We start from the raw sequence: 10845 nt of genomic DNA, 5'->3' as shown, positions 1-10845 counted from the left end.
CCTGATAAAGTGCTCTAATTAAAACAGATTTCCCAACGCCAGCACCTCCAGATAAAAAAGAAGGTTCTTTTTTTGTTTTAACCCAGTGCAAAACATGATTGAAGAATTCCCGCTGCTTTATATTCAGACCAGCTAACAGTTCTAAATATTCATTGTCTGGCAATCTAACAGAACTCTCTTCTGTAATTTGTCTTGTTGATGTTATACCAATATCAGCTCCTATATCATACTCTCTTTGTTCAATAGGTCTGTCAGGATTAAACTAAACAAATTTTTCAATAGATCCTTCACTTATGTCATCTGCTTCTGACTGTTGAGCATTTGGTGCCAATTCATCGAAAGCTTCTGAAAATTCCTCAGTTGCAATTTGCATAGCTTCGTCTAGCTGTTCGGCATTGTATTCATACTCCTTAACTTTGTGTGTAAGGAAAGACTTCTTGAGATTAAATGACCTGTATCAACTCCAGACAAAAGATCCACCGATTCATCTCTCCAAGGCAGAAACAACATCAATTTTTCTCTGTAGTGATTTTCTGGATCAGTTTTGACATTAAATCTGACATATCTTATGACCCTTGGTACTTTGCGACGCCTAATCTTAATCCCATTCCTCAGAGTTACAAGTGTAAAGTTGTCGCTAAAGTCAGGCTCTAAATCAAGATCTGAGTCCCTTTTCTCATTTTCATCATCAGAATTATTTTTGTTTTCATCATCATTTATTTCGACTTCATCAATCTCTTTTCTATTTTCTTTGGGAAAAACAACATCTAGTTGTGATACATAATCAGCTAAGCACCAGTTTTCAAGCTGTTTAGGACGTCTTGCATACCTTTTAATAACATTGCTACATTCCACATCAGTAGAATTTGGTGTCAACTTCTCTAACTCAGCATCAGTTTTAATGAGAATTACTCTGTCATCAGATGGACTTGTGTTGATAAATACAACATCTCTTGATGCTTTTGTCAGTGGCATTTGTAAAACTAGATATGCAGCCTCTTGTGCTCCAACCTCAACACTATTGAGAAAATGGTTTCCTATGTGCCGCACCTGTCTCTTTATGTCAAGATTTCCTTCTCTGGCTTCCTTTGCAGCTCTATTCAGTAAATCGCTCATTCCTCTTTGTGATTTACTTATATATGAAACAATATACATTGCACAAGCATATGGGTCCAAGATATATTGTATGTCAATGTTTGCTTTCCAAGCTTTTAAAACATCTTTGTTGTACGAGTTGACTCTTATGTCACGTGGATTTCGTCTAAGAAAAACCTTTGGACCTCTGAGTGAACTTCTTATGCATTTAATGTAATCATCCTCAGATATTTTTAAAACTGAGTGCAGAAGTTCATGGTATGATAAGTCAGAACCATTTTTCATTTCATTCAGCTCTTTTTGTATATTGTCAAACATACTCTTGAACTTGTCAACATCAGATTCTAGTGGTTCCAATATCATAGTGTTTTCAAGAGGATGAAGGGGAAAACCAAATCTACAAACAGCTTTGCCTCTCTTTTTGCATGTTTGTGAATGTTTATGCACCTGTAAGCTAGTTAAATCATCTTCATTTGCACAGTAAAAGTATTGATCCACAAAGTCAACTATTTCCTTCTCAGTGTTTTCTTGGTACTTTGGTGCATGCTCAATCCAAACAATCATATGAACATGAGGAGACCCTCTCTGTTGAAATTCAATTCTATAAAAGAAGTCTTTCACAATGCCTATTGGATGATGATCACTTCTCAAAACAGAATTCATAAACATACGAAACCTATGATCAAAATATCTTGTGCATGTGATTGGATCTTTCTGTACCAATTTTGATTTCTGGAACCATGTCATATTATCAACTTCTTCTTCTGTATATTCCTTTCCATCATTTAAAACCCCAAGTGCTCGTATAAGGTCAATCCATCTTGTATCTGCAGCAGACAAAGACATGAACCATGTTGGTAAACCAAGCTGTCTGATCATGACGAATACATCTTTTTTACGAGTCTCAAGATATGCAGGTGAATTGCGTAATTGTCGAAAGACAAACAAAAGGCCCATGGGCCACATCGCTCACCTGAGGAACAAGAGGTATGATAAAATCAGCTCAATGGAGTCATAATACAAACTATCTGGACAATGTACAATAATTCATGTAAATCCTGTATAAATAAAATCCATTTTCCCCTGGATATTCTTATGTTTATAATCATTAGTCCCTTTTCTAACAGGATGATTTTATGGTCATATCATATGTTGAGTATTGCAGATCTAAAAAAAGATCCCTAACAATAGTTTATATATGGGATATAAACGTACATCAAACTCTGAACCTTCTCGTGAGGCCAAAGAATTGTCCTGGGGCCAAAGTCTTAACAATTATAAAGAATCATCTGGCTGATTAGTTTTTGAGAAGATTTTTAAAGATTTACCCTATATATTCCTTTGTTAAACTTTGACCCCCCCCCCATTGTGGCCCCACCCTACCCCTGGGGATCATTATTTTCACAACTTTGAATCTACACTTCCTGAGGATGCTTTCACACAAGTTTCAGCTTTCCTGGCTGATTCGTTTCTGATAAGAAGATTTTTAAAGAATAACTCTGTTTATTCCTATGTAAAACATCGACCTCCCATTGTGGCCCAAACCTACCCCCAGGGGTCATGATTTTCACAAATTTGAATCTACACTACCTGAGTATGCTTCCACACAAGTTTTAGCTTTCCTGGCTAATTAGTTTCTGAGAAGAAGATTTACTGTATATAATCATATGTTAAACTTCGATCTCCCATTGTGGCCTCAACCTACCCCCAGGGGTCATGATTTTCACAACTTTGAATCTACACTACCTGAGGATGCTTCCACACAAGTTCCAGCTTTGCCGGCGAATTAGTTTCTGAGAAGAAGATTTTCAAAGATTTACTGTATATATTCCTATGTTAAACTTTGATCCCCCATTGTGGCCCCACCCTACCCCCGGGGGTCATGATTTTTACAACTTTAAAATTTACACTACCTGAGGATGCATCCACACAAGTGTCAGCTTTCCTGTCTGATTATTTTCTGAGAAGAAGATTTTTAAAGATTTACTGTATATATTCCTATGTAAAACGTCGATCCCATATTGTGTCCCCTCCCTACCCTCGGGGGTCATGATTTTCACAAATTTGAATCTTCACTACCTAAGGATGCATCCACACAAGTGTCGGCTTTCCTGGCCGATTAGTTTCTGAGAAGAAGATTTTTAAAGATTTACTTTTTATATTCATATGTTAAACTTCGACCCTCCATTGTGGCCCAACCCTACCCCCAGGGGTCATGATTTTCACATCTTTGAATCTTCACTATCTGAAGATGCTTCCACACAAGTTTCAGCTTTCCTGGCCGATTAGTTTCTGAGAAGAAGATTTCTTAAGAGTTACTCTATATATTCATGTTAAACTTCGACCCCCCATTGTGGTCCCATCCTCAGGTGAGCTAAAAAGGTTAAGTTTACAATTCAATAAGTGGGTTTCTGGAAGAACAGATTTTGAAAATTTTCGTAATAAATATTGACAATTTTTTATACTTTTTTAATCTTTAGCTTTTAAGATCTGTGTACAAACATAGAATTGTGAGCAAATCTCTGTATCTTGCTTATAATTCGAAGCTTAACACTCAAATATGGTTAGTAAATAGAAATTGTTAACAACATGCACTACATGTATAACAAATAAAGAAAACAATTTATTTTTTCGAAATGACTCATATATATATATATATATATATATATATATATACATGGATATACCTACATATTTCCGTAAGCGATATTAAACTCTATTTAAACTGAATAAACTAGAGAAAATGCCGAGCATCTCAACAAAACCTATTGCATTAATCTACCATTACGCAAAAGATAATGCCGAATTACCGATAGAATGAATTGTATTTCAGTACCCCTACATCAGACTTTGCTTAATATGCGCAGGTAAACAGTTAACGTAACTGTTTGATTTACCGAAGTCTCTGATTGATTTGATACGAAAAATCACGAAATACAGACGATAGTTTCCATGTTACAAAGCATAAATAATGAAAACGAAACGAAAATCAGAACAAGCTAACACCAACGTCATGTGTGAAAACTGTCAACGCATTGAAATATTTAGCCTCAATTTACTTCACAAAATCGGCACCAATATATTTTTCATGTTTCAAAACTTCCCTTCATACGCGAACTGTTGCACAACAAGCAAATTCATCATAGTCAGATCGACCCTTTTTCGTATAATGTCATGGCTGCTTTAAACAAAGAACCTCGTTTTAGAAGTATGGAATACGAGTCTTGGTAAAATGGGTATGCAAACCCGGGCCGTGGCAAAATAAATGCCAGGGCAGATCGGCAATTGTCAATTCCAAATACGCATTATTTTGCAGCAATATCTACAGCGAATACAAATATACTAGTCCATCAAATATCCTGAAATTTTAATGAGATTGGCAGATTAATAACTGCCAATCTTTTGTTTTGCCTAGGCCAAGTCTTGCCTACCCATTTTACCGGATGCCGAGCCCGATTGAAATACGCCTTTCCTTTATTATTATTTTCGTAATAACTTCGATTTGAAACAAAATTACCACTTAATTTTTGCAATTTATATTTTCCTTCCCATAAGGCTAATTTATGCTAAACTACGTTGAATTTGCCTCGGTAGTTCTTGAGAAGAAGATTTTTAAAAATGCACCCCCCTTTTTCTACAGTTTCAAGGTTTTCTCCGCTTTGAATACAGATCGGACTTTAATTTTTGCAATTTATATTCACCCTCCCATAAGGATGTTTTGTGCCAAATTTGGTTGAAATTGGATAAGCAGTTTTAGAGAAGAAGTTCAAAATGTAAAAAGTTTACAGACGGACAGACGGACAGACGGACGGACGGACAGACGGACGACGGACAAAATGTGATCAGAATAGCTCACTTGAGCTTTCAGCTCAGGTGAGCTAAAAAACCTTCATTGTGTCTAACAAGACTATTGACATGTTCAGGATTTTTTACATCATTTGCTGTAAATGTTTTTCCTTTAGTTTTACATTTTCTTAGAGCTAAGTTGCATTTGTCAGTAACTTGTTTCATTTGAATTTTTTTCAACTTAAAAAACAAGTTTGGGACAGACTGTGCCGCACGTCTATCAATACTTCTTAACTCCCATTTAGCTATATCTGCATATGACACAGGAACTTGTCTCTCCTCATCTTTCAATCTTTCTTTCCCACAAAATATTGTTGGAAATGATAAATATTCAGCAGCCTGATCTTGATATAAACATAAAGGACGTTGTCCTTCACCTGGGGCAAAGGTGTAAACCTGATTCATGTCTAGCGAGGCATCATCTAGCAAAGTATCACAATTTCCATCTCTACCAATTCCATCTATTTCACAAAATTCATCTTCATCTGTCTCTATACAATCATTACTTTGGTTGCTTATCATCTCTGATTCCACGAGTTCTTGAACAATTTCATTTGCTGAAGTTGTGATTTCTTGAAACCAGCTGTCATCAACACTTAAATTTGCATTCTTGTAAAATTTGCTGTTGTTCATAAGCCAGTGCAATGCAATCAATACCTTTGTTGGTCTTACATTTTCATGGAAATCACATTTTTGATATGATAATCTTTTCTTTAATTTGACAGGAATTGTGACATTTTCATCCAATTTTCTAGGTAAGCTATTTACAGTAGGTTGAATATCAACTGGAACATTTACTATGTTTCCTCTTGCAGAATACTGACCACCTCTTGGCAACTCTCTTATTTGCATAAAAGGAATTCTCAAAGATACAAGCCGTTCTTCTAAAGGAAACAATTCTAATTCTATTGGCTTTAGTGGCCATCTCATACCATTTAGGACTGACAACTTTGGGGTTTTGTTCTCTCTTATTGATGAATAGCACGTATTGCAAATCCACTCCATATTTCCAACAGAAAGAGTACTAGTAAGAAATTTGCTTTTTGTACTGTCATCTAGTTTGGTGTTTTCCACTTTTAAAACACTCTCTTTAAACCATGTTTGATGACAACATGAGCATATAAAAATTGGACCATGTCTTATCTGTTCATGAAATTTTTTGATGCAATCTTCTATATGTACTCCAAACCTTTGCTGTCTATGTTGTTCATTTTCTTTGTTACAGTATTCGACCTTTGATCTCTGTTTTTGTTTTTGTTCTCTACTAAGCAATTTCTCTTTTTCTTTACATGAAATGATACATCTTTTAGCTTGTTTTTTGCAATCTCTCCTTCTCAAGAGCAATAGGGTTCTCTCTTAATTTTCTTTTAGAAATTTTATTTCCTTCTTTTTCTCTCTCTCTTACATCTTCATTTTGTCTCTTTAGTTTTTTAGCAGCTGTTTCTCTTTCATTTTCCCTTTTTCTTATATCTACATTTTGGCGTTTTAACTGTCTTCCAACTGTGTTCATTTTCCTCTCTTTCTCTTGCACTTCTGCACTTTGACGTTTTAACTGTCGTCCAGCTGTATTCATTTTCCTTTCTTTCTCTTTCACTTCTGCATTTTGACGCTTTAACTGTCTTCCAGCTGTATTTATTTTCCTTTCTCTTTCTTGCACTTTGACATTTTGTCTTTTTATCTTCCTAGCAGCTTTATCCATTTTTCTTTCTCTTTCTTGCACTTTGACATTTTGTCTTTTTATCTTCCTAGCAGCTTTATCTATTTTTCTTTCTCTTTCTTGCACTTTGACATTTTGTCTTTTTATCTTCCTAGCAGCTTTATCTATTTTTCTTTCTCTTTCTTGCAGTTCAGGATTTTGTCTTTTTACTTTTCTGGCTGTTGTTTCTCTCTTTTTTTCGTTTGTTTTTACTTCAATATTCTGTCTTCTTAATTTCCTTGCGATTGTTTCTTTAGATTTTAAGTTCTCATTTTGTCGCTTTCTTTTTTTGCAATTGCATCTTTGTGTCGTTCTATTGTCTTGAATTGTGCATTCTCTCTCTTTTTTGTCATGTATTCTCTCATGTAACCTTTTCTACTTAATTGCTTTTCATCATATGCCTTCAGTGATGTAGGTTCATCCATTTTGTAGAATGTTTTGTGCAATGGATCTTTGTCTGGAAAACTATGATGCAATGTCCTAATTGAGATTGGTAAAATTTCAAATTGCATGGAAAAATCAATATGCATGCTGTTGTACATATTGTACAAGTAAGTCACCAAATCATCAATTCCCTTGTTCAGCACAAGTACTGATTTACCATCACATGAAGACATGCCACTGCTGTCATGTGAATGAGAATCAAAGAAGTAATATTCTTTACTTGATGCTTTATAAATACCAGAACAAATAGCTCCTATCATGATAAGCAAATATCTGGAAATCTTGAAGGCCTCTTCTAAAGCTTGATGCAACGATTTAACTTGGCTGTTGTTTTCTTCAGACACAACTAATCCCCAAATGGTATCAAATTTGTGAATGATATGATGATTTTCTCCCAAAGTTAAGTTACTTGGCAATTCATCAAAGTTAAGGAGTTTGTTATGAAACATTTGTTTTTGCTGCAAACTTTTGACCAACATTGTATAAACCTGGTCTCCTGCTATTTAAGTGCTATCTATGAATTCAGTTGTGAAAGAGAATCTTTCATAACATTTAATAAGCATAGTAAGAGCATTGCAAGTACACTGACTTCCTCTAGAGAATGATGAAAATCTTGCATCTCCTTGATGAAATGACCCCAAAACTAATTTTGTAGTGCATACCTGGTTGTCTTTATATCTGTGGCCTTTTTCATTTTCAACTATTGCACCACAATCATTGAAAGTTTTAATGGCAGAGGCTTTGTTTCTGAGATTTTTATCCACATTATTTTGCAAAGTCATTTCAACAGATTCATGAAGCAGATCAGTTTCACAGAGTTCATTGAGCAAATTTGTATCACATGTTTTTGCAGTTTTCCTGTTTTTTTGTAACCTGAGGACAGGCTCCTCAGGGTCATCATTTGTTTTACTGATTTTCACGAGGCCAGTCTCCTCAGTCATTTTAATGTCAGAAATTGTTTTACTGTTTTTTACGAGGCCAGTCTCCTCAGTCAAGTCCAGGTCAGAATTTGTTTTACTGTTTTTCATGAGGCCAGTCTCCTCAGTCTTGTCAGTCTGTAACTCTCTCCTGGCGCTGCTCATCCTCCAATACTTCCTTCTTGGCATCTACAATTTTCACAGAAAACTTTAAAGATAAACAACTGGCAATTGCAACTTCTCTAGCTTTCCCAACAAGTGAAAAAAACCTTGAATGTATTATACAGGCCCGAATGACAACCCCCTTTTTATATACACACAAGGCAATATATTACCTGCTGAGATTTGAGATAATCTTTTTTTAAATTAATGATATTCCATTAAATGCACCTCAGCAGAGACACAAAGTTGTCCAGAGAATACTTAAATTGACAACAGTGAAGTGATTTCATTTAAATCATTTTGTATAAAATTTTAACATAAAAAAATATTAATACCCTTTAGGCAATTTTATGGACTCTGTCGAAAAAGCACAAGAAGTTGCAATTAAAATAATAGCTATTAAGTACATTTTCTTGGAGGTGGGGACATGATTTTTATGAATAAAATCAATTTTTGATTTCAAGTTATACACTAAAAAATTAAAGCTGTTCTCCCTTTGACCCATTTACATCAGAATCAATACAGATCATTTGAAGATTGTGTGGCAATTCAAAGAGAAAGAAATTTATTACAGTATTATAAACTTCCAAAACAGATAATCAATTTCTCTTTATCCCCCACCCAACACTCTGTTGTAAAAGGTACATTAAAGGTGAAATAAATAATCACAATAAACATGTACTGGAACTGCCTAGAGCTTTTAACCCATCTCCCTTTACAAAATGGGTCATTTTGGATATAAATTATAATACAATCTGACCAATAATTGTTTTTTTTTTCATTTACATAAGATTTCAATCAAATTAAATGCTTTTAAATTGAATATAATTTCATTCATAATTCATAATTAATTATATCAGAAGTAATCAAGCTCAAATAAAAGTGTGTGATTTCCTGAAATAATGCATATCTACATATTATGTCTTCAATATCAACAAAGTTTCAAAAACTTTTATTCAGTGGAGAGAAATTGCACTGAAAAATTATGACAAAAAATCTATCAATTTCAAAATGGCCAAAATTCTTAAGAAAATTAATCTCCAAACATTAATGTTCTATATAATAAATTTCAAATACCTACATTTCTCTACTTCTTGTGCAGTGGTTTAAGGAGTTGTTTGGACAAACTCTCCAAAGCTATATTTAATATATGGCCAGAATTTTCAAAGGGCTCACCCCCCCCCCCCCCAAAAAAAAAATATTTAAAAAAGTAATGAAATTAGAATGTCCTGGATGTGGCCATAATCACATTGTGTTACATCCTTAATCTACAAAGTTAAAACAGCTGTTCTTGTCATTACTGATTTACTACCTCCATGATCTGCAATTTATTCTGATTAATTTAACAAAAAATAAATGTGTTGTAACGCCACTAATGCCCCCACAGGCGACCAAAATTTCAAATTACAAATTTAGTATAACAATGGTTTGATTGCAGAATAAGTTATAAATCCCTGAAAAACACTCATTATCTTTGAAGTTCAAGAGGCATAACTCTGTCAATAATCATCAGACTGGAACCAAATTTTAACTTGACCTGAATTTGTAATAAATTGACCTTTTATGAAATATCAGATTTACATATGCATCACTTTAAAAGTTAGAGAGCGGAAACTAAGAATTTCCCATCATTTCCTTAGTTCAAGAGGTATAACTCTGTCAAAAAATTAGACCGAAACTAAATTCGAACATGATCTGTATTTTCTTACATGTATATGAAACATCAGTTTTATGAATATATGCATCCCTTCAAAAGTTAGAGTCATTTCCTTAGTTCAAGAGGTATAACTCTGTCAAAAAATTAGACCGAAACTAAATTCGAACATGATCTGTATTTTCTTACATGTATATGAAACATCAGTTTTATGAATATATGCATCCCTTCAAAAGTTAGAGAGCGGAAACTGAGAATTTTTCATTTCTGTCAAAAATCATCAGCCGAAACCAAATTCAAACTCAACCTGTATATTCCTATGACAAATCCATATATCAAATCTGAGATGTGTATACATGTGCAACGGTTGTTGAGATAATGATCGGAAAAATTTCACATTATTTTCTAAGTTCAAGAGGCATTACTCTGTCAAAAATCATGGGACCGCAACCAAATTCAAAATTCAACCTATATATTCATAAGACATATCCATGTATCAAATCTGAGTTAATGTTAATCATCAGTTGTTAAGATAATGACTGGAAAGTGAACAATGACAGAATAACATGACAGATGTACAGAATGACTGAACAGGGTTACACTATATGCCCCAGCCAATTCATGGGGGGGGGGGGGCATAGATATCATTAATTCCATCAATATCATGAAGGAATGTAAATATAAACACTAATGATTTATTTTTTATGTCATTACTATTCTATATTTACATTTGCTTCTCTATATGAACCTTTAGAATAGCCCAAAAAAAAACGTTCCAATTCTGTATGAACGTTTTCTTGATGTCACAATGATAACCACATGCGCTTGTATATCGATTGCAATATTGTAAACGTAAAATCAACGTAATATTAATGATTCTGAACGGTTTGCAATTCTCAAATGTAAATATATGTAATGAACAGCAATGTTTAAAAGTTTTAAAATCTTGCTTGATACATGATCAAATCTTCTGAGAAGTCCTTCAGGCTTCACAGAATTTGATCACATGACCAACAAAATTCATAACCCAG

Source organism: Crassostrea angulata, chromosome 7 (genome assembly GCF_025612915.1).
Source record: "Crassostrea angulata isolate pt1a10 chromosome 7, ASM2561291v2, whole genome shotgun sequence".
Taxonomy (NCBI): Eukaryota; Metazoa; Mollusca; class Bivalvia; order Ostreida; family Ostreidae; genus Magallana; species Magallana angulata.
The sequence above is the reverse complement of the archived record's forward strand: the minus strand, read 5'-3'. Positions refer to the sequence as shown.